This window comes from Bos taurus, chromosome 16, assembly GCF_002263795.3.
Source record: "Bos taurus isolate L1 Dominette 01449 registration number 42190680 breed Hereford chromosome 16, ARS-UCD2.0, whole genome shotgun sequence".
Taxonomy (NCBI): Eukaryota; Metazoa; Chordata; class Mammalia; order Artiodactyla; family Bovidae; genus Bos; species Bos taurus.
The window spans coordinates 44168583-44192894 of NC_037343.1; the positions used below are offsets into that span (position 1 = coordinate 44168583).

General features: G+C 51.6%; 1 protein-coding gene and 1 long non-coding RNA gene across 4 annotated transcripts in view; one reads left to right on the forward strand and one right to left on the reverse strand.

Annotated features, from left to right (window-relative positions):
* The window catches only part of SPSB1 (splA/ryanodine receptor domain and SOCS box containing 1), a 134739-nt gene that overhangs the window by 60506 nt on the left and 49921 nt on the right, over positions 1 to 24312 (reverse strand). Inside the window, exon 1 of one of the 2 annotated variants that reach the window (XM_005216941.5) lies at positions 10821 to 10961. The exons of the other annotated variant lie outside the window; for it this stretch is intronic. The gene's annotated coding sequence lies outside the window, so the exon portion shown is untranslated. Of the gene's footprint in view, positions 1 to 10820; positions 10962 to 24312 lie in introns of those variants that run through there. 2 annotated transcript variants of the gene reach the window in all.
* Positions 11076 to 22444, forward strand: LOC104974443 (uncharacterized). 2 transcript variants are annotated; one of them, XR_009490851.1, is made up of 4 exons: positions 11076 to 11287; positions 13119 to 13617; positions 15947 to 16671; positions 22067 to 22444. It is a non-coding gene; the product is annotated as an uncharacterized lncRNA (long non-coding RNA). The 2 variants fall into 2 exon arrangements; XR_811947.3 differs by lacking the exon at positions 15947 to 16671 and having other exon boundaries at positions 11092 to 11287.

Genomic DNA, 24312 nt, shown 5'->3' on the forward strand with positions numbered 1-24312 from the left:
CTCCAAAGATGAGGACGATTTTTTAAAGGGATCCTGACATTTATATATAATTTATACGTAATGAGAACAGTTCACATTGGTGTTGCCCTTAAGATGATCCTGCCCAGCTTCACAAAGGCAGGGCAACGGTCTCATTAGAGCTTCTTAAAAGCTCCAAATTGAGAGACCCTCAGACAAGCAAGAACCCTCCCTCCCCCAGAAATCCACTGAAGTGCCCCCAACCCTGCACTTGGCAGGGCCCCTCACCCTCCACAAAAATTGCCTCCCTCTGAGTCCTGCATTTAATCTCAGGGTTGTGTGAGGTTTCCTGGGATCAACCCAACAGGCAGGTCCAACAACATGACCCATTGCCTGTGTGGCCCTCCCATGGCAGGTGCAGGAGCTCCAGGGGTCTCCCCAGGAGCCCCTACACCCGAGGGAAGGTGCAGGCCACAGAGCAGCGGCACCACCCCAGCCAGAAACCCCAGTGTCCGTCAGCCCTGCAGCCAGATCGCCAAGCAGACAGTAAATGATCTGCTCACCGAGTGTCTAGCACATCCAGGCAAAAGGACTGGGGCGCTGAAGTGATGCTTCCAAGAGGTACTGGTCAGAGTGCTGACCACAAAGCAAACGGGGACAAGATGTCTAGTTTGTGCGGGCATCACAGGAGCAATGTTTGGGGTCAATGGGGGGAGCTGACAACTCCTGAGTCCGGTGTTCAGGGCTCCCTGCCACAGGGCAGCTGGCCCGTGGGCGTGATCCTCCTTGTGAAACCTGTCCCTCCTCAGGGTCACTCTACTGCAGCCCACCATGAAAACCCCCCAGTCTAGAGCAAGGCCCCCTAGACAGTCACAGAAGCCCCCCACCAGGCCCACTAGCATACCTGGCAGCTAACTAGTGTCTCCAGCACACGTCTCTCGTCTCCACCTGCTCGATCTCAGATCCCAGAGGGCCCAGAGCTGCTTCCCACCCCTCTAGCGTGGTGTCTGGGAAACAGTGCCCAGTAAACGATGCAGTGTGCTCAGCAGGCACAGCAGAAAGAACACAGCTGTTGATCAGGCCAACCCTCTATCACCCACAGAGCCATGTCACCTCTGTGGTTCAGAAGACATCTCTGATGCTCACTTTTCTCCTCTGTGAACAGGGAGGTCATGCCTGACTCACAGGCTGTGAAATCCATCTATGGCGGCAGGCACGGTGCCTGGCACACGGGGGTGTTTGATGCAAGCTAAGACCATTTCCGGCAGAGTCGTACACAGAGCAGAGGGGCAACGAGACACCCTCAAGGAGGTGTTGGTCCAAGAATGGGAGGAGAAGGCAGGGAAATGTTGTCAGAGGGCTCCTATGACTACCAGGCCAGTGTGCCCTCAGGTGACATCTCAAGGTCCCCCCCAGGCCACCGTCCCCACTTCTGGGCCTGTCAACACATCGTCTCCCTACCCACAGTCATGGCACCATGGCTGCTGACTGAGTCAAGGGTGGACACAGAGCAGATGACCCCACTGCCCGTGGACACTGGTCAGGACATCACCGACCCAGAGTAGGGCAGAAGCTCTCGGTCACACCGCAGATGAGACAAAAACAGTCAGGTCTCAGAAAACTGGGAGGAAAGGGGAAGAAAAAATACCTGGCTGAAGCTAAAGCTCTGCTTCCAGACGGGTCAACAGGATTCGAAAGTGGCACCAAACTGCAACACTATCAGAGACCAATCCTGGAAAAAGTTCCCACCCTGGGAAACCACCACCCCCAGCCTTGGAGCTGGTCCACAAAAGATACAGGCGACACTGCTGCTTGAGAGGGAAGGAGCGGGGCAGGAGGGCCGCAAAGTGAGGTCAGACCAGGCCGTGCCCTGAGGGCTGTGTCCCGGCTCTGGAGACCCACCCTACCGGTGAGCGACTCTGCTGCTTGAGAGGGAAGGAGCGGGGCAGGAGGGCCGCAAAGTGAGGTCAGACCAGGTCGTGCCCTGAGGGCTGTGTCCCGGCTCTGGAGACTCACCCTACAGTGACAGTAGCTGTTGAAGGGCTTTAAGAAGGGAGCTGAGACTGCAGGTGCTCACTCTTAAAAGATCACTGGAAAAAAATTCAGAATAATGAAGAAGTCCGCGGACTGCAAGAGGACAGTGTCTGGGTCTTTGGTGGCAATGGAAAAGGAGCCAAAGGCAGGTGTCTGCTGTTTCCTGCATTTTCCAGGTGGATGTTTTAGACAAGCTCGTTTCTACCTTCGAGTGACCCCCAAGCGAGTCAGGAGGGGAAATCCAACTTCCTTCTAGGAAACACTTCAATCTGCTGTGCCCCACGTAATTAGCCAGAAGCCGGACACAAAAGGCCCCAGAGTGGATGGTTCCATGTATAGGAAATATCCGGAATGGGCAAATCCATAGAGACAGGACGCAGACTGTGCTTGCCAGGGGCTGGGGGAGGGACACGGGAAGGGACTGCTTAATGGGTACAAGCTTTCTCTTTGGAGGGAAAAAGTTCTGGAACTAGATGAAGCTGGTTGCACAATACTGTGAGTGTACTAATTGCTACTGAGTTGCTCACTTTAAAAATGGGTAATCTGGAGGACTTCCCTGGTGGTCCAATGGTTAGGACTCCATCCACATTTCCATCGCAGGGGGTGCGGTTTTGATCCCTGGTCGAGGAATTAAGATTCCACATGCCATATGGTACGGCCAAAAGAAAAGAAATTTAAATGGTTAGTTTTATGTTTTGTGGACCTCACCTCAATTAAAAAAAGAAAACTATAATCAGCTGGTATCACAGAGCATACAGAGCATATGGACACATCCTGGAGTTAGAACTACCAACCCCATTTACATGTGTGTGTGTGTGGTGGGCATTATTTCCCCTCAAACCTAGGGCCACTTCTGATTCTTGTCAGCCCCCATCAGTCAATGCACCAGGCCACAGGTGACATGTAACCCTCTAGCCTGTCTCACAGCTCACTTGTTTCTACTGCTCCCCTTCTCTGTGGCAGAGCGTGGTATTTAAGTGTGTAGACCCGGGAGCCAAGGCTGCACAGTTCAGCTCCTAGCTCCCAGCAGCCCTGAACTGGTCTCAGTTTCCTCATCTGTAAAATGGGGTAACACGTACCTATTCTACAGGCCTCACTGACATTATGAAGGCTGAGCCACTTGGCCACACACAGCCCCTGGGAGAGCATCCAGAGAAGCCAACCTCCATTAGGTGGCTGTGGGTGGCAGTGCTCTGAGCCCGGCACTGTGCGTGCATTCACGCTGCCCGCTCTCCTCCTGATCTCCTGTGTGTGGTTCTTCTTCCTACAATGGTGACTCCATCACATCCAAACTGTCCAGCTTGGCGTTCAAGCATCCCCAAGCCCAACTTGCCTGCCCACCTATGCCCACATCCCCCACACTCCCTTCTGCATCTGGGCTGGAGGGTAAGAAGCATACCCCAGGAGAATGGGTTCTCCCCTGCCTCACACACCAGTTCTGTGGTGCCCAGAGGGCTCTCCACAGTCAAAGCTACCTAGTGAAAATGTAATGAGCTGGAGCAGGAAGCAACATGTACCCCACCACGATGGAGGCCCAGGACTCAGCCACCCTGCTGTGGGGACTCATGGCCAAGAAGGTGGAGACAGCCAACAGAACCAGTCATTGCCCTGAAACACTCAGTCACTGCCTTGAAGAGTCCACACGAGAGCCCATCCTCCAGGTGCATCCACTGGGTTCTGCCCCTCCCAGTGTGAGCAACCCCCAAAGTCCCCCCTCCCCATGGGAACACCCTCCAGTGTCCTCCCCTCCCCATTGGAGTATCCCCCGGTGTCCTCCCCCTCCCTGTGGGAGTGTTTCCTAATATCCTGGCCCCTCTCCCCCACAAACTCACCTCCTGGTGTTTTCCATCCTCTCTGCCCTCGTTCAGCCCCACTCCAGCCACACACTGGCCCACACTCACCTTCCACACCTGCCATCCTTCCACCTGAAAGGCCCACTTGCCTCCTGACGACCTTCTCTCTGTCAGTATCCCTCTACGCCCCAGGGTAGGTCATCAGGGAGACAAGCCTGCATCTCCCACTCGACAGATAGGACCCAGAGAGCTAGGAACCCCCCTCAACTCCATCATTGTATTCTCAGCCCCAGCAGACTGGCCACACACGACGGGGGCTCAACAAAAGTTTGAATGAAAGAATGAACACAAGTGGGTCAATAACAGCGCACGAGAAGAGGCTTGTTTTGGAGTTCCTGATGGTCCACGGAGCCGTGGGGAAGATGCCGATCTGGGAATTGAAAACTTGGCGGTCAGGTCCTATGACGAGAGTCCAAGGGGTGGGGGTAGTCAGCAGGATTCAGATGCTGGTGACTGAAGCTAGGAGGGGGCGAGGGGGGCCGGCATGAGGAGGTGGGTGGCCCAAGAGAGATGTGAGGAGGGGTTGTGGGTGGGGGTGGGAGGGGTCTGTGGGGGAGACAAGGTAGAAAGGGCCAAGAGGCGGCAGCAGTGGTCCGGGTGGAAGGGGGCGGGGGAGAGTGCTCTGTAGGCGGAGAGGGGGCCACGGCGCCAAAGCAGCAGGATGGTGAGTGGACATGAGCTAGAAGGTCCTGGAGAGCCTGGGCAGTTAGCACGGGGACCTCCAGGAGCTCCTGGAAAGACCTTCCAGTGCCAGGGGAGTGAGGGAGGGGAAACCAGGTGTATGTTGCCCTGGGAACGAGAAGCTGGATGGGGCTGGAGGGGTCGCTTCTCCCACCCGAACAGCAGGTCTGGGAGCTCTCGGCCAAGTGAAGCCTGAGTCCTGGGGCCCCTCCCCCCGGCTGTGACCCTGGCTCCCAGGTCCATGCATGACCCCATGAGCAGCCTCATCTACCTCTGACCAGCTGGAGGGCACAGCAAGCTGTGAAGCTGGGCCAGTCACATTGGGGAGGGGCAGGAGCCCCAGAGCCCACCATCAGAGCCCCCTTACTCTGCATTCCCACAGGGACCCCTAAGGCCCACGATGAGGGCTCCTTCCCGGGAGCCTATAACTCTCAGGGAGAGCAATGAAAAAGCAGAGACCAAGCGTCCAGCCTCAAATGAATGGATAAGCAAGATGTGGTCCATGCATACAATGGAATGTTATTCAGCCCTAAAAGGAAGGAGATTCTGACGCGTGCTACAACACAGATGACCCCTGAAGACATCATGCTAGGAAAAGTAAGCCAGTCACAGCAGGACAAGCACATGTGATTCCAGCTATCTGATGGGCCTGGAGTGGTCTAATTCACAGAGACAGAAGGTAGAATGGTGGTTGCCAGGGGCTGGAGAGGGGAGGTGGGGAGCTAGTGCTTAATGGGGATAGAGCTTCAGTTTCACAAGATGAAAAGAGTTCTGGAGATGGAGGGGGTGATGGTGGTAGAACAAAGTGAAGTACTTAATACCACCGAGCTGTACGCTTATAAATGGTTAAGATGTGGACTCCTGGTGATACAGTGGATGGGAGTTCACCTGCCAAGGAAGGGGATACGAGTTGGATCCCTGGTCCGGGAGGATTCCACATGCCACAGAGCAGCTATGCCCGTGTGCCACAACTACTGGGCCCAGGTGCTACAACTATTGAAGCCTGTGCACCTGGAGCCTGTGCTCTGCCAGAGAAGCCAGGGCAATGAGATGCCCCGTGCACCACAAGCAGCCCCGCTCGCCACAACAAGAGAAGGCCCTCGGGCAGCAACAAAGACCCCGTGCAGCCAAAAATCAAATAAAGAACTTTTAAAGGTGGTTAAGACATAATTTTGATGTTACGTACATTTTACCGTGATTAAGATAAGAGAGAGAAAAATCAAACCCTTAAGCCAAGAGAAGTCTTTCCAGATGGCCTTTGGGCATCCAGGTGCCAACTGTGGAGACCCCAGCACACACCCTCTTTGTCGGGGTGGACTCTCCCAGGACACACAGGCCAGGCGGGAACACTAGGCTGAGGGTGCTAGTGCCAGGGTCTCTTCCCCAGTTCTAGCTGAAATGCTGGGAATGAGGGTTCCATGCCCCAGCCATGCCTCACCCCATGCCAAACACTCTCTTGTGGGATGGCACTAACCCGCTTTAAAAGAAGGTTCCAAAGTTTCTGTCTCCAGCCCAGACCTCTCTCTTGAGCCCTAGGCCCACCTGCCATCTGGACATATCTGCAGAGACCATCTCCACCTGGGACAGGTTCAAGGCACACCCATGTCTCCTTAGCCCTCAGCCCTCCCTAAAGGGTCACCAGCCACTCTGACCTCTCAACAGACACCTGCAACTCTTCCCACTTCTTCATGCCCTACGCCCAACAAGTCACCAAACCTGCCAATTTCACCCTGAAAATGTGGTCACTGCCATCCGCCCGGCAGGAAACAGATGTGACGGAACCCAAGGCAACATTTTGAACAACCAGAGTCCCCGAGGGCAGAGCCGGCAGCTGTGTGTGACCACAAGCAGCTTGTCCAGCGAGGGCTGTTCACAGCTGGGGCACCTGTCAAGACTGTGTCACCAGGTTGATCCTAGATTTCTACTCAGTGTGGCATTGACATCCCACACGTCCACAGCCTTGGGACCGCGTGACCCACCACCTCCTTCCTCCTCCAGAGGTACCCCGAGGGCGGCCGAGGCTCTCACGCCCACCATCATCCACAGGGGAATTCAAGACGGTTAAGCTCAGGCTTAGGTCTGGCACAGCACTTGTGGATCAACCACTTCCACATTCCTGCTGTCCAGCCCTGCCTGAAAGCCCAGGCCTGCCTTGCCCAGGCCCAGCCTTGGTTGGGGGGCGCAGCTAGGGTTGTGCCTTGGCAGCTCCTCCAACGGAGGCCCAGGGAGCCTGTGTGCTATGTCTCCCAACCAGCAGACGCACTTCTTCATTATGTTGGGCAAGGAATAGAACTTTTAAAACACAAAACAGCAGGAAGTTTCCCAAACGTTTTTTGGGTTGCAGCGGGTGGTGCGTGGCAACAGGACAGATCCCTCTCTAGAGCCACCCTCCCCTTGGCCCAGCCAGGAAGGACCCTCAGCTCCAAGTCTGGAAAAGTACCTTTACCCCAGCTTGCCCTCCAAAGTCCACATCTTGGATATTTACGTGCATGAAGTCACTTCAGTCGTGTCTGACTCTGTGACTCTGTGGACCGTTGCCTGCCATGCTCCTCTGTCCGTGGGATTGTCCAGGCAAGAATACTGGAGTGGATTGCCATGCCCTCCTCCAGGGGATCTTCCCGACCCAGAGACTGAACTCATGTCTCTTCTGTCTTCTGCATTGGCAGGTGGATTCTTTACCACTAGTGCCACCTGGGAAGCCCCTTGGACACTTAATGCTTCCTCTAACAGCTTCTTAGGAAGAACTCACAGGTAACCTGACATTACGTCTAAGATTTGTTTCCCAACAAGCCAGGAAAGGGCTTCCCAGGTAGCACAGTAGTAAAGAATTTGCTGCCAATGCAGAAGATGCAAGAGATACCGGTTCAAACCCTTGGTCAGGAAGATCCCCTGAAGGAGGAAATGGCAACCCACTCCAGTATTCTTGCCTGAAGAATCCCATGGACAGAGGAGCCTGGTGGGTACAGTCCATGGGGTCCCAAAGAGTCAGACACGACTAAGCATCCGAGCCATACACAAGCCAGGAACAGTACGTGTGTGTGATGTGTGTTTATGTGTGGGTGGGGGCGGGCATGCATATGTGCATATACATTCATGTGTGTGCATGCTGACACTTGAAGCTGGTGAGGGAACCTTATATTTCTCTCAATTTTGGTATATGTTTGAAATTTTCCATAATCATAACAATTTTTTACTTAAAAATTAACACATGCTTCCTTAAGGAAAGGCTACGGTGATGGAGGTGGGAGGCTGTACTGATTAAGGGCTTAGGTGCCAAAATCCTAACCTTGGCCAAGCCATGTGGACAGCGGAAGAACCCACTTGCTGCCCTGGGTTCTTAGGAAAAAGACAAGGGTTAATGTGTCAAGGACTCAGATCAGAGCCTAGTAGCAGATAACATTATTTCTCTTTAATATTCTTATTCTTACCATCATCAGTGTCAGACAAGATCTCACCCATAAAGCACTTAGCAGCACAGTGTCTGGCACCTACTGGAGCAGAATTTTTACTCTTAGATTGGGGAGGTGGGAGGGAGGCTATCAGATAACCGAGATATAGAAGAGCACTCAGCTTAAAGTCCAAAATAAAGGTCCTTTTAAGCCTGAATTTCATTAGTCAGGCCTGTGGAGGAAGGATGAGATTATGCATCCCTAGGTGGATCGAGGCATACCCTGTGCTTCTGTCCTGATTAAGAAGCTCATTCTCAAACTTTTCAGGAACAAAGATAAATCGATCATGAACAACAGCCAGAACCTAGCTCTTGGGAGGAATTGTTGCAAAATTCCCAGACGAAGCTCGTGAACACAGCTCGCAAACTGTATGAATCAGAGGTTTTACTAAATGTGAAAATACAAGGCAGGCAAGTCTCTGCTCACCCAGGAGGAGAGGGAAGGTGGGAGAAGGTACGGCCCTGAGGGAACATGCAGCCATCATTCTCAGCTCAGCAGCAGGCAGTGTGGGCCTCCACCAGCTGGACACCTACCCTCCTCCCCTGCTTCAAAGGAAGATGACTGCCCAGGCCATGTCAGAGTTTTACCAGGCAACCCAAGGGAGCCCACTGAAGGGTGGTTTCAGACTTGCTGGAGCAGCCCAATGAAAGTAGCCTCTCCCAGCTCCAAAGTGACATCATCAGGGACCCCCGGCAGAACCACTCCTCCCTAATAAGCCCCAGAACCCACTGATTCTCCCTAAAGCCCCAACCTCTCTGACGCCAGGCCTGCCCTGCTCGTGACTGTCAGAGCCACTGCGGTCAATGTGCCTCTGTTTTTATTCTCTCTGCTTCCCTAGTGGGAGCCAGACTGGGAAAGGAAAGGAAGTTTGTAGAGTTATTATTGCATTAGGCCATGCCACCCCATCTCTCTCTCTCTCTCTCCATCTACTGGGTAAAGCTCGCTTTGCAGAAGACAAAGCAGTAAGAGAACAAGAAAACTGAAATGATCTGATCCAGCCCATCACTTGACATCTGGGGAGACACGAAGTGCCTGGCCCATGATCTCAGCACTAGCGACAGTAACCAATGACAGTAACCAACCAGTAACAGTTAGGGCTCCCGAGATTTGGTCCACAAGCTCTGGCTGTGCAGTCTGGGTAAGCCAGCCACCCTCTCTGGGCTTCTGCAGGAAAGGAAGGGTCGGCCCAGATGAATGCCCCGTAAGTATTAATAAGACACGGCTTCTCCAGCGCTGTGATTCCCAGTGGGGGAGCCACTGGGAAGGGGGTGGTGTCAGGAATGGGTTCATCAGAAAAGGGAGGGACAGCCCCGCCCCCTAGCTTGCTTCCTGTCCTCACACCCAAACCAGGATTCCAGGTTTGCCCCCCCTAAATGTTCTACCCAGGAGAGAATTCTTTCAAGGACACCAGGCTTTAGTCACCAGAGATGCTTTTTTACCATCAACACCTGTTAAAACTCAACTCATGACCAGTTTCTGATGCTACTGGCTGGAGCATTTAATTAAATATTACTCACTCAGGAAGTGGCCCCTGCCAACTCACCCCCGAACTGTTCAGTTCATTTTCAGAGAAAAAGAGAGAGGGAGGGAGGAGCCTGCACCCTCCTCAGCTGGTACCAGGCGCCCTGCCCTCCTGCCCTGTACCCTGGTTCAGGGCAGCCCTGTTTTGAGAACCAAGCAGGGAAAGGCGAGTTAAGCGGATCCAGGAGCCAGCGATCCTCACTGCCAGGTTACCATGGATGGCACACACACACACACACACACACACACACACACACACATACACACACTCAAGCCACACAGACACACACGCACTCAGAGATGCACACACATTCACAGAGACACACTCACCACACACACACACTCAGAGGTGCACACTAACTCGCACAAACACACACTCAGAGACACACAGGCACACACACACAAACACATCACACATACACATTCATACACTTATTCACGCACACACGCAGACGGGCTCACAAAGACACATACTCAGCACACACCATACTCACACACACAATTCGCCGTCCCTCCCCGGCATACCAAGCCATCGCCCCGCGGGGCCGTTAGCATTGCCGGGAGCTTCTGCCTTGAACTTGAACAGGACAGCTACCACCGACTGACCCGGGCTGCTCTGGATTTTCTGTTTTAATCGATTTCCCGACAGAACTCTCGGCTCTCCCCTGGTTGCCCGAGCAGCCGCGGCGGCTCCGGGGCGGCGGGGAGGGCGGCGCCGCCCGGGGTGTCGCCCGGCGGGCTCCCTGGGGGAGGCGCCGCCGGCGGAGCTGGGGACCCCCGATGGTGCTTAGTTGGGCCGTGATGCGGATCCCGGCCCCCACCGGCGGGAAAAGCGACAGTAACTCCGTGGAGTGGGGTCGCGCTGCCCCTGAGCGGAAGGGGCAGGTCGGCGCCCCCGCCTCCGCCGTAGGGACGGTCCCGAGGCCTCCCCCCGGCGTCTGGACAACTAGAAGTCGCCGGGGGCCGCCGTGCGTCCCGGGCTTCTTCCTAGGTCTGCAGCCGCCAAGGCTCAATCCCGGGTCCGACGGTCTCCGGGCCGCCTGGACTCCCGCCCCGTCTCGTCCCCGCAGGTGGGGCCCGGGGCCGTGCGACCTGCCCGCGCCTGCACGGGCAGCAGCCGCAGCAGCGCTGGGCGGCGCCCCGGGCCCCTCTCCTGGGACCCGTGCCGAGAGAAGGGTTCCCCACGCACCCGTACCGGGTCTCCAGGCGGGACGCCACCCCAGCCCCGCGCCCGGGTGCCCACTCGATCCCCAGGTGCTGCGATTCCAGCACGCGCCTGGCCGGGACCCCCACCCACCCAGTCCCCGCACCCGGCCCTGCCTACCGCTCCGGGGAGGCTGCCGCCGCCGCCCGCTCTCCGGGGCCGAGGAGGCTTCTCGCCGCAGGGAGCGAAGTCGCCTCCTCCCCGCGGCCCCGGCGCCAGCGCTGGAGCCTGGTGCCTGCCGCGAGCGCGCTACTTCTGTGCACAGAAGAAAATGCAACCAAAGGCTTTAAAGTGAAAAAGGAACGCGCTAGGGGCGGGACCAGCCCGCCCCCGCCCCGCCCCGCCCCTCTTCTTGTTGCCTCGCCCCTCCCCCGGCTGGGGCTCAGGCGGCCGCGCGGGGGGCGGCGTGCACGGCTGGGGCGGGTGGTATGTCACGTGCCCGGCGGTCATTCCACCGCCTCTGCCGCCGCCCCCCTCCTCTGCCTGCGCCATCGCCCCACCCGGAGGCCATCGGGGCGCTCCGGGCGGCGCCGAGGCTGTGGTCCCTCCGGAGGCGTCTTTGGGAAACGCTGGGCAGCCTCCGCTGGGTAAGAGGCCTTGGTTGCAACACCCGGAGGGCTGCAGCGGTGCTGGGTCAGCGTAGGGGCGGGGTTGGGGGGGGGGGCTTACTAATAATAATATTTTTGGCCTCTTGGGAGGGTCAGGGTTATTTCAATAACCCTGGCAGCAAGGCTTTGCTTGTTTAGTCGCTCAGCCCTGTCCGGCTCTTTGTAACCCCCTGGGCTATAGCCCACCAGGCTCCTGTGTCCATGGGATTTTCCAGGCAAGAATACTGGAATGGGTCGTCATTTCCTTCTCCTGGAGATCTTCCCACCCAGGGATCGAACCCACTTCTGTTGCATTGCATGTGGATTCTTTTCTGCTGAGCCACCTAGGAAACCCTCATCTCAAACTATCAGAAACTAAAAGTTCTGTACTTCTAGGGCACAGGAGAGCAGTTCATTGGCCAGCAGATAATCCAAGGACTGCCAGTCCTGCTGGAGCCCCGCCCCCCCCAGCCCCCCCCCCCCCCCCCGACTGAGGCACTTCCATCTAGGTGGACCCAGGGAGGGTGTCTTGGGATTCCTAGACCCTGAGGGGCCAGTACCAGGGCATCACCAGCTTCTTGATGGCCTTGAGCATACAGCTGGTGGTTCCCCATGAATGTTTGTTGAATGAATGAAAGAGTGCCAGGCGGGTACCCACCACCCCCACCCCACCAAGACTTGTCCGTATAAAAGTGTCAGCTGGCTCCAAGCCACCAAAGGAGTTTTCCTCCACTCCCCTCAACAGAGCAGTCAGTCACTTGCCCTCTAGAACTGGGAAGATTTTAAAGAAAGAACTTTTGAAAGATCAAATCTCTTTACATTCCTCCACCCCCAGTAGTGTGTAGTGTTCACTGAAGGGCATGGAAGATTCACATTGGAGAAGCTGTTAAGAAGAATGTGGTTCCGTAGTAATTTCATCTTTACCATAACTATAAGGGCAGAACTGTTACACTGACTTGTAGAGATCAGGCAGTGAACCCTGTAGGGGTTCCTGGGCACAGGGAGCCTTTCCGTTCAGGCTCCAGCACCTCCCGGGAGTTCTAAAGGGCTGTTTCAAGCAGTTGCATATCCAGGAAGAGGGGTGATGCAGAGTCAAGGGAGGAACAACCAAGAAACAGCCTTGGGGTAGGGTCCTCATTCTGCCTCAAGGGACACACTTAACAGTAGCTTAAACCCTTGATGGGGCACGAGTGGTAAAGAATCTGCCTGCCAACGCAGGAGACACAACAGACTCAGGTTCCATCCCTGGCTGGGGAAGATCCTCTGGAGTAGGAACTGGCAACTCACTCCAGTATTTTGCCTTGAAACTTCTATGGACAGAGGAGCCTGGTGGACTGCAGTCCATGGGGTCGCACACAGGCGGACACGACTGAGTACACTGAGTACATAGAATTGAAACCCAACAAATGGAAGATGTCAGCATTCTCCATGCCTTGGGAGGACCACCTGAGGCCAGACTGAAGAAACCAAAGTTCATCACAAAGATTACCTGGTGGACTTCCCTGGCAGTCCAGTGCTTAAGACTCCTCTGTTTCACTGTAGGGGACTTGGGTTCAATCCTTGGTCGGGAAACTAAGATCCCACATGCCTGACTGTGTGGCCAAAATTTTAAAAATAAAGATCACCTGAGAGCAGATCAAAGGACTGCAGGCCCTGCACACAGCCTAGTCTTACCAGCAACCCCACCCTTGTACTATTGTTATAAAGCTCCTCATCAAATCCTCCAGTGTTGAGACACACAGTTTTCAAAGACAGGAGCCCACAGAGGCCTCCTTTGCCTGGCAAAGCAATAAAAGTATTCTTTTCTATGTCACCCAAAACTCTGTTTCAGAGGTTCAGTTCGGCACCACTGCCCAGAGGCCAAGATTCCGGCATCAGCAGGAGTAACTGGTGAAAAGCCTCGTCGTAGCAGAGCTTGGAGTTCAACTTTGTTGTTGTTCTTCAATCATTAAGTCATGTCCGACTCTGCGACCCCATGGACTGCAGCACACCAGGCTTCCCTGTCCTTCCCCATCTCCCGGAGTTTGCTCAAACTCATGTCCATTGAGTCAGTGCCATCCAACCATCTCATCCTCTGTTGCCCCCCTCTCCTTCTGCCTTCAATCTTTCCCAGCATCAGAGTCTTTTCCAATGAACGGGTTCTTCGCATCAGGTGGGCAAAGTATTAGAGCTTCAGCTTCAGCATCAGCCCTTCCAGTGAATATCCAGGGTTGATTTCCTTTAGGAAATTTAGACTGAGGCAGACCAAGGTATAATTCGAGTGGCAGTCCATCCATCTGGGACCTGAGACCCCACCTTTGATACGAGGACCCTGAAACACACTGTTCCAGGTAAGACAGCCTCAGCACTCCCACATATCAGCTCTGATCCAGTGGGTAATGAGATCGCACTGACCTAAATTTCCCAGAGGAATCTCTGGGGAGTGAGCCTTCCTCTCCTCCAGGACGTGGGCAGGTAGGCCGACCGATGCTGGGAAGCTGGTCATCCCGCAGTGACTGGGAACAGTGTTGAGCAATAGTGGAGTCCAGATTGTATGAAAGGGGTGTATAATCGTCCTATCAGCACGAGCAGTATTGTTTTGTTAAAAAGATACATGTTATTGTTCAGTCCCTAAGTCGTGTCCAACTCTTTGTGAGCCCCCTGGACTGCACCACGCCAGGCTTTCCTGTCCTCCACTATCTCCCAGAACCTGCTCAAATTCATGTCCATTGAGTCGGTGATGCCATCTAAACCATCTCATCTTCTCCCGCCCCCGTCTGTCTTGGCCTTCAGTCTTTCCCAGTATCAGGGTTGTTACATATTGTGACATCAGCAGATAACCATCCAGGAATTAGAAGACTGACTCAAGTCTTAAACCACTTATCTGTCATTCCATGGGGGTGAGTAGGGAGGGGGCATGATGGGCTTCTGGTGGTGTCATCTCCCCCCTCAACTGCACCTCCACCTCCACTTACATTTCATCACTTGCATAAACACAGTTTGTTCCCTTCTCTGTTTTGGGAAACTTATGGGGAGAAATTGTTAGATAACAAATTAGCTGTCGGCTGCTTTTTCTTTTTTTTTTTCTCTTGTGGCCACACCACACAGCATGCCAGATCTTAGTTCCCTGACCAGGGATCGAACCCATGCCCCTTGCAGTGGAAGCTTGGAGTCTTAACCACTGGACTACCAAAGAAGTCTCTCAGCTGCTGTCTGTGATGATAAAAGGTCTGTCCAGAGCTATCTCAGACACACTGCAAGCCTTTAGAGCAGACTTCTGCTGCCTTCACAAGCTCCCGCCTCCTCGGGGCTCCCATTGTCTCTGAGTCCCTTTTGGTGTTTGAAGGGAATGGACGAGAGAGTTGGTGTTAGACAAGTAATGCAGACCCCAGCTGCCATTCACCAACTGTGTAGTCTTGATTGTTGTTGTTCAGTAGCTAAGTCACGTCCGACTCTTTGCAATCCCATGGACTGCAACTCACCAAGGCTTCTCTGTCCTTCACTATCTCCCAGAACTTGCTCAAACTCATGTCCATTGAGTTGGTGATGCTATCTACCATCTCATCCTCTGATACCCTCTCCTCCTGCTCGCAATCTTTCCCAGCATCAGGGTCTTTTCCAGTGAGTCGACTCTTCCCATCAGGTGACCAAAGTATTGGAGCTTCAACTTCAGCATCAGTCCTTCCAATGAATACTCAGGGTGGATTTCCTTTAGGATTGACTGGTTTGATCTCCTTGTAGTCTCAAGAATCTTCCAGCAGGCACTGTCATTCACCAGCTGTGTAACCTTGGGCGAGTTACCTAATCTTTCTAGGACCCAGTTTCCTCCTCTGTTGAATCGCTCTACATGTTTCCCAGAATTTGGTGGTGGGGGAAGGGTAGCAGTCATGCCACAAATATTAATTGAGCACAACATGTGCAAGGTATTGTGTTAAAATGAAATGCAGAAAGTTTTGAGGAATGTCAAGATAATAGACACATTTTAGATACTATTACTTTATTATTGGAGTATGATTGTTTTTCAGTGTTGTGTTACTTGATGCTGTACAACAAAGTGAGTCAGAGATACTATTATTGACAATAAAAAAAAATAAGTTTTCTAGAAAATCATGGGATCCATAACACAAAAGTGTGACAAGATCCACCAGAACAAAAAGAACTGAAACATATTTTTCGAATTTAGACCCATTCTGCATCCTTAATACGAGATGTCATGAAGTAAAACTGAAGTAGAGTAGACCTTACCTTTCAGAACTTTGATCTTAGAGCATTCATGAGTTAGTGCGTGCCTGCTCAGTCAGTCGTGTCCAGCTCTCTGTGACCCCGTGAAATGTAGCCTGCCCTGCTCTGCTCATAGGATTTCCTGGGTAAGAATACAGGAGTGGGTTGCCATTTCCTACTCTAGGGGATCTTCCTGATCAGAAATCGAACCCAAGTCTCCCATGTCTCCTGCACTGGCAAGTGGATTCTTTACCACTGTGCCCCCTGGGACTTGGTAGACAGTCTCTTCTTTAACTCTTCTGGGGTTCACTCCGGATCACATAATTAGCAGACAGTGACACCTGCTGGCAGAGTGTGATATTGCAGTGTAGCTCTATCAGACACTGCTGGTCATCAGAACAAAGGGGTGATGTTGAGCAAAGTTTCCGCAGGTTAATTTTTTTTTTTTAATTTTTTTAGCTGCATCATGTGGCATGTGGGATATTAGTTCTCTGACCAGAAATCGAACCTGTGACCTCTGCATTGGAAGCATGGAGTCTTAACCACTGGACCAGCAGGGAAGTCCTCAGCTACTTTAAATGAGATATTGGGTAGCAACCAGGCTTGAGGAGAGTTCCTATGACCTTGAGAAGAAATGAATAGATGACCTTGGATTTGTCACAATAATTATTGAAAAGTTCTTCAAAAACACTTTTAGTGCCAGGCAGTGAGCTGGCTGAGACCTTGATGCCTATCTTGACTCTCCCGTGGACATTTTCAATAGTCTTTCAGTGTATTTTTCCCCCACGGGAACATCTTCACTATTATAGTCAAATGCCAGTACAAGTGAAGCACCTCTCCAAGTATTTATTCTTTTACTAAATATTGAAGAACCAAATGAATAAGTATTGAACAGCACTATTCTGCAGGCTGGAGAGAGAGCAGTGAACAAAATGGACCAGGCTCCTTACCTCAGAGAATTTCCATGGGAGGGGGAGAGACAGAAAATAAACAGTAAATGAGATCATTTCAGAGACTAACTGATAAGAAAGAGTCGTTTTATATAAATTTGCTCTGTGGACTATTTTTCTTTAGGAACAAACGTGTATTCAAGTGGACTCAGTTCGACCGTTAAGACTCTACATATGGGACTTCCCTGGTGGTCCTGTGGCGAAGACTCCGTGCTCGCAGTTCAGGGGGCCCAGGTTTGATCCCTGGTCAGGGAGCTAGATCCCAGATGATGCAACTAAGAGTTCGCATGCCACAGTTAAGAGCTCACGTGCTCCGATTAAGATTTGGTACAACCAACCAAACAAATATATACATTTTTAAATCTCTATGAAAAGGTTCTAGAAAGGTCACCCGTCGTCCCAAATGGCAGAGCAGAGACCCCTGATAGTCAGGGACTCATATTTCCTTCCTGTTCCCCCACAGCAGTTTGCCATGTTTGGTCGACCCCTTGAAAATGAGTCCGGACTCAGCTTTGACCTCTGTATTCCATGCTCATCTCTGGATACCCATTCTTCCAGCTAGAGGCTCTACTACCACACTCATTAAGCAAGCATTTTAGTGGGAGTGAGCTCCCATTCTGTGCTGCGAGCTTTTAAGGTTTAGCATTGATTCCACAAGAGACCAGTTTGGAGAAAGAGATGAATCAGCTCCCATTCTGCCTCACTGCTGGCAAAATGCCTCCAAGACCTTACAGCATCAGTCCTTTCACTTTTCTGCACAAAGCCTGGCACTTTCTGGCTGGGAATTGGTGATGCTGGTTCTGTATGCTCATTGGCAATGTCCTGAATATGTCTCTCCAGGAGAGAGCAGGTTGGAAGAAGAAAGAATTAAGGTATCCAGGGGCTTCCTTGGTGGCTCAGTGGTGAAGAATCTCTCTCACAGTGCAGGAGGCACAGGTTCAATCCCTGGTCTGGGAGGATGCCCATGTGCCATGGAGCGCCTGAAACTAGGCACCACATGCACCACAACCATTGAACCTGTGCTCCAGAGCCCACGAACCGAAACTACTGAAGCCTGCATGCCTGAGAGCCCATGCTCCATGAGAGAGTAGACCCCAATTGCCGCAACTGGAGAAAAAGCCTGGGCAGCAACCGAGACCCAGCACAACCAAAAGTAAACAAATAAACTTTAAAAGAGAGAAAGAATTAAGGTATCCAAACCTATAGTATGATCGTGGAGGAGGATTCTGTGAGTAGAAAAGGCTGCCCAGCTGAAGTTCCAGGCTGAGCAGGGAAGCTTCGGTCAGCCTCCTGCCTGACCCTGGGAACAGGTTCTGAGAGGTAACTTCCAGACATGGGAACATGCCGTCTGTCATTGAGAGCAGAAGGGGGAAAGCAGGGCACTGCTGGGTGTGGCCAGCAGGGCAGCACGCTCTCTCGGGCAGGGCACTCAGGGCTGACGGCTGGCTGGCTGTGGGCTGTGGGGCATCTACAGGGTCGGTGTAATGAAAGGAGAAATCACTAGAGCGGTTAGGGAAGTGAGGAGAGAGTCCACCCCAGGATTTCCCTCTGCGGCCATGATGAAATTGGATGGGCATCTCTATGCTCTTCCATGGGATCTTAATGTTGACCTTTGCATTAAATCTCCCAGACACTTTCCTGAAGGCCAGCACTGGGCCTGTCAAACTTGCAAAGCATGCAGGACCCTCCTGGAATTCTGCATCTGTTTATGCCCATATGCTTGACCTTGCTCAAGCAAATGCTGACTGAAAACTGCTGGAGAGAAATACTTATTGTCCTCTACCCCAGCCACTGGAGATGGTCCTTCCCCACCCCGTGACCTGGAACTCAGACTTGTTTAGGCCAATGGGATGTAAGCAGTGTGTGGTGCAACCAGACTGAATGAGCCTGCACCGCTGGGCTCTACTTCTTGGCCTCTGTGATCATCAGAAGAGCTTCTCAAGAGTCTCTACTACCCCTTCTTCCTTGGGATGAACGCATAGAACAGAGCTCTGAGCCACATCAGGGAGCCCTAGATTCCAAAGCAAAGTCACCCAGTCAAGCCTGGTGGGAGCAACTGGCCCCCAGCCATCCTGCAGAAATGTGAGTGAGAACAAATGATTTGTGGCTGGAAGCTACTGTGTTTTAGGATGGTTTGTTATGCAGCAACAGCCGACTGATGCAAGAGCCTACAGTGCGTGGAGCTCAAAGTAAAGTTAGAGTGAAAATAACTCCTGTGACAGGTCTACAGAGGAAGGGGTACATAGGAGAGCGTGCAATGGGAAGACAGAATCGGGTCGGATAGGATGAGAGCTGGGAGCTGGAGAAGAGGCAGAGGATGACTAGCAGGCAAGGAAGGAAAATCCAGGCAGAGAGGCCCTGGGACAATGCTTCACGCAGGTGGGAGCTTGAACTTGGAGGAGCTGCAGCAGGGAGTTGGAGGAGCCAGGAGAGATGGGGGAGGGGCCATTCATGTGGGCTGAAGGGACAGGCAGAAGGCATACTGCCTAGAGCCTTGTGAGCACGTTAATTATTCCGATACACATTTTGCATATATCACTTCCACTGCTGAGTGGGAATCAGATTGGAGGAAAACAATCAAGCAAGGTAAAATAATCATAGTTGAGCCATTAAACAAAGCCAGGGACCTTTAGTTGCTCCTCAAGGACTACAGATAATATGCTTAGCCATGTCCTTTGACATCGAAAAAGCAAAAGAGTTCCAAAAAAAGTCTGCTTTATTGACTATGCCAAAGCCTTTGACTGTGTGGATCACAACAAACTGTGGCAAATTCTTAAGGAGATGGGAATACCAGACCCCCTGACCTGCCTCCTGAGAAACTGTATGGAGGCCAAGAAGCAACCCTTAGAAGTGGACGTAAAACAACAGACCGGTTCTAAATCGGGAAAGAAGCACGTCAAGGCTGTATACTGTCACCCTGCTTACTTAACATATGCACAGTACATCATGAGAAACGCTGGGCTAGACGAAGCACAAGCTGGAATCAAGACTGCCGAGAGAAATATCAGTAACCGCAGATGACACCACCCTTAAGGCAGAAAGCGGAAAAAGAACTGAAGAGCCTCTTGATGAAAGTGAAATAGGAGTGAAAAAGTTGGCTTAAAACTCAACATTCAGAAAACTAAGATCATGGCATCTGGTCCCATCACTTCATGGCAAATAGATGGGGAAACAGTGGAAACAGTGACAGACTTTATTTTGGGGGGCTCCAAAATCACTGCAGATGGTGACTGCAGCCATGAAATTAAAAGACGCTTGCTCCTTGGAAGAAAAGTTATGACCAACCTAGACAGCATATTAAAAAGCAGAGACATTACTTTGCCAACAAAGGTCCATCTAGTCGAAGCTATGGTTTTTCCAGTAGTCATGTATGGATGTGAGAGTTGGACTATAAAGAAAGCTGAGCGCTGAAGAATTGATGCTTTTGAACTGTGGTGTTGGAGAAGACTCTTGAGAGTCCCTTGGACAGCAAGGAGATCCAACCAGTCCAACTTAAAGGAAATCAGTCCTGGATATTCATTGGAAGGACTGATGCTAAAACTGAAACTCCAATACTTTGGCCACCTGATGCAAAGAACTGACTCATTTGAAAAGACCCTGATGTTGGGAAAGATTGAAGGCAGGAAGAGAAGGGGACGACAGAGGATAAGATAGTTGGATGGCATCACCAACTCAATGGACATGAGTTTGAGTAAACTCCAGGAGTTGGTGATGGACAGGGAGGCCTGGTGTGCTGCAGTCCATGGGGTCGCAAAAAGTCAGACGTGACTGAGCGGCTAAACTGAACTGAGCTGAACCTTTGAGCTATTTTGCAGATACTAAAACCCCCACCATGACCTTCCCTGATGGAAAGTGAAAGTAAAAGTCACTCAGTCATGTCCAACTCTTTGTGACCCCCATGGACTATAGCCCACCAGGCTCCTCTGTCCATGGAATTCTCCAGGCAAGAATACTGGAGTGGGAAGCCATTCCCTTCTCTAGGGGATCTTCCTAACACAGGGATCAAACCCAGGCTCCTGCACTGCAGGCAAATTCTTTACCATCTGAGACACCAGGGAAGCCCTCCTCGACGGCTCAGCAGGTTAAGAATCCACCTGCAATGCAGGAGACCCAGAAGACTCGGCTTCAGTCCCTGGGCTAGGAAGATCCCCTGGTGGAGAAAATGGCAACCCATTCCTGTATTCTTGCCTGAAAAATCCCATGGACAGAGGAGCCTGGCGGGCTACAGTCCTAAGGGTGGCAAAGAGTTGGGCAGGACTGAGTAACTAAGCACACGCAAAACCCACAGCAGGTGGAAGATAACTATATACTGCCCATAAGCATGCAGACCCCAGGCTGGTTGGAACCAGAAGGTTAATGATGCTGACTCCCACTTACCTCACCACTCACCAATCACAACCAATCAGAAGAATGTCCACAAACTGATCACAACCCCTCTCCCCTCCCCTATCTTTTTCTGGGTCTTCATTGCTTTGCCCTAGCTTTCTCTAGTTGTGGCAAGTGGGAGCTACTCTCCACCACAGTGCACGGGCTTCTCATTGCCATGGCTTCTCTGGTGGTGGAGCACAGGCTCTAGGGTGGGCAGCTTAGTTGCTCCGAGGCATGTGTAATCTTTCCGGACCAGGGACCAAACTCGTGACCCCTTCATTGGCAGGCAGATTCTCATCCACTGTGCCACCAAGGAAGTCTCACTCCAACTCTTTGTGACCCCATGGACTATAGCCCACCAGGCTCCTCTGTCCTGTCTTCTTAAAAAAACCTTTCCCTGAAAGCTTTTGGGGAATTCAGGCCTTTTATGCACCAGCTGCCTAGACTCCTTGCTTGGTGCCTGCAATAAACACTGAACTGTCCTTCACCACAACCCAGGAGCAGTAGACTGGCTTTACTGTGAGTGGGTGCGTGAACTCAAGCTTGGTTTGGTAACAGTGGAAACACTGCTTCTTTCACCAGCTCCCAGGGCACTGGCGACCAAGCTTTTCCTCCAAAGACGAGAAACTAGAGGGATCTTTCTGGGAAAAACTAAACCGTCCAAGAGCAAAGACCTATAGATTCTCACAGTTGAGGGCCCTCAACAAACAAGTGCACTCCACCCGTGGATAAGCACCACTCCCACCCTCCCATGCCCCTACTCAGGCTTCTCATCGCAGTGGTGGCTTCTCTTGCTGCGTTGTGGCATTTGGGCTCTAGAGCACGGGCCCAGTAGTTGTGGAGAAAGGGCTTAGTTGCCCAAGGCATGTGGAGTCTCCCTGGACTGGGGTCGAACCCATGCCCCCTGTATGGGGAGGCAGATTCCCAACCTCTGGACTGTCAGGTTAAGTCTCTCCATCCACTTTCTAAGCCTCTCTTTCAAAGGTGAAGGGGAGCCAAGGATGGCAGATATTTGAGCAGAGCCTCCAAGCTGGTCAAGATAGGTGAGATTATGATGGTACCAGTTCCCCAGAGCTCAGAGTTTTGACTTATCATCCACACTCCAAATTCATCTCACATATAGGGAAGCCCTGCCTCCTCTTCACTCAGGGACCCAGACTAGCAGCATCTGCATCATCTGTGAGCTGCTATAGCAAAGAGAAGGTACGACCTTCCCTAACAACTCTCTACTTTTACTAATAATTTTGCTGTTGTTTTTCAGTGACCTGAAACTCACAGGAAAGTTGCAAGAACAATGTAAAGAATTTTTTTCCTTGGACTTCCCTGGTGGTACAGTGGATAAGAATCTGCCTGCCAAGGAAGGGGACACGGGTTTAATCCCTGGTCCAGGAAGATTCCACATGTTTCAGGGCAACAGCAGCATGCGCTGTAATCCCATGCACCACAATTGAGCCCATGTGCTGCGACCGCTGAAGCCTGTGCCCCAGCAAGAGAAGCCACTGCAGTGAGAAGCCCATGCACCTCAACTGGAGAGTAGCCTCCACTTGCTGCAACTAGAGAAAGCCCTCAAAGAGAAAGCAGCAATGAAGACCCAGCCAAACAAAAATAATAAAATAAATAATAATTTAAAATTCTTGAATGACTTGAGAGTTCTGACATGATCCCTCAACACCCCCCAAAACAAGGCTACTCCCGTACCTAAGCACAATACATCCCTTCAAATCAGGAGCCTCACTTTGGGATGTGAACATATCTAATCCTCAGACCCTACGAGTTCTGCCAGTCGTCCCAATAAAGGCCTTCAGAGCAGAAAGACCCATTCCACAATTGCGTGCCACCGTTGGTGCCTGTCCTTTCCTACACGGCGAGCTGTTCCGGGCTCATTTTATACTTGCCCTGCTACAGCCATGTTCCCAAGGAGCCCTGATTCCTCTTGCTGGAGAGGAAGATTTAGAAGTCAGGACCTGGGTGTTCCTTCTCACGGCCCTTGCCCGTGGTGGACTCTTGTTCGGGGAGTAACCAGGCAGGGTTGGAGCTGAGGCCACAAGGCTCCAGAAGCGGGACTGGTGGATGCCTGTGTTGAGGGGAGTCACAGTTTTCTCGGGGATTTGAGGGAAGAATTAGTGATAGAAAATTAAAAGACAAGGCAATAATTAACCACAGGAAAAACAGAGCAAAACACACACCAGAAAAGAAATTTAATCATAGTATACTATGTGGCTCGGCTATAAATGATATTTAGATGTATGTGTATGTATGTGTGTTTAGTCACTCAGTCATGTCAGATTCTTTGTGACTCCACAGACTGTAGCCCACCAGGCTGTTCATGGAATTCTCCAGGCAAGAACACTGCAGTGGGTTGCCATTTCCTTCTCCAGGGGATCTTCCCAATCCAGGGGTCGAACTCTGGTCTCCTGCATTGCAGGCAGATTCTTTACCATTGGAGCCACCAGATAGGTCCTTACAATAAACACAATAAATGTTTATTTAATCAAAATGGTGGGGACTCCCCTGGTGATCCAGTGGTTAAGAATCTACTAGCAATGCAGAGGACTTGGCTTGAATCTCTGATCAGGGAACTAAAATCCCACATGACGCAGGACAACAAAGCCTGTGCACCACAACTCCCAAGCCTGTGTGCTCGTGCTGCAAGTAGAGAAGCCCAAATGCCACAACTAGAGAGAAGCTCCCAAGTGCCGCAAATAAAGCCTGAGTGCTGCCGTGAAGACCCAGCACAGCCAAAAATTAAAAAAAATAAAAACATAGTGATGTAACTATCTTATGAAGTTGGAAGGAGTGTGGATTTTTATCTCTCATGAAAGGATGTTAATAATAAATGATGTTGACGGCCAACACTTATTGAGAGATTATTTCATGCCAGGCCCAAAGTACATGTGTAAATTATCTACTCCTTACATGAGCCCCATGGGACAGGTATTACTATCCCACATTATAATAAGAAATCTTGATGAGATAAATAACTTATTCATTCTTGTGCTACTAGTAAGTGGCAGAGTCTAGATTTGAACCCAAGTAATCTGGCTCAAAAGTCAGCATCTTAGCCATTATTCGATATGGTTTCTTACATTTGGATGATGTCATAGTGAAAAAATAAACAAGCTGTTGAGAAATACAGCTATGAATATCAGAAGAAATAGCTAAAAAAGAATTGTAAGTAGCCACCTCTTGGGTATAGCAACTGGGCGTAGGGAGGGGTGGGACAGGAAATTGCTGGGGAATTTTGCTTTACTTGTTTTACTTTACTCTGAAATGTTAAAAACTACTTGCGTGCGCTATTTTGATTAAAACACAAATCGAGTCCAAAAAAGGAGCTTCAAATGGTACGAAGGGATCCCCCGTCCCCTCTCCCCAAGGCATCCCGCTGGCCAGCTTCCTGTGTTCACCCAGACCTATCTGCTCTGACCTGGGGGCCATACTCCTCCACACATGGTTCTCCCTTCACTCCTCTCTTGGAGACGGTCCAGTCTGAGCACAAGCATCTCTCTC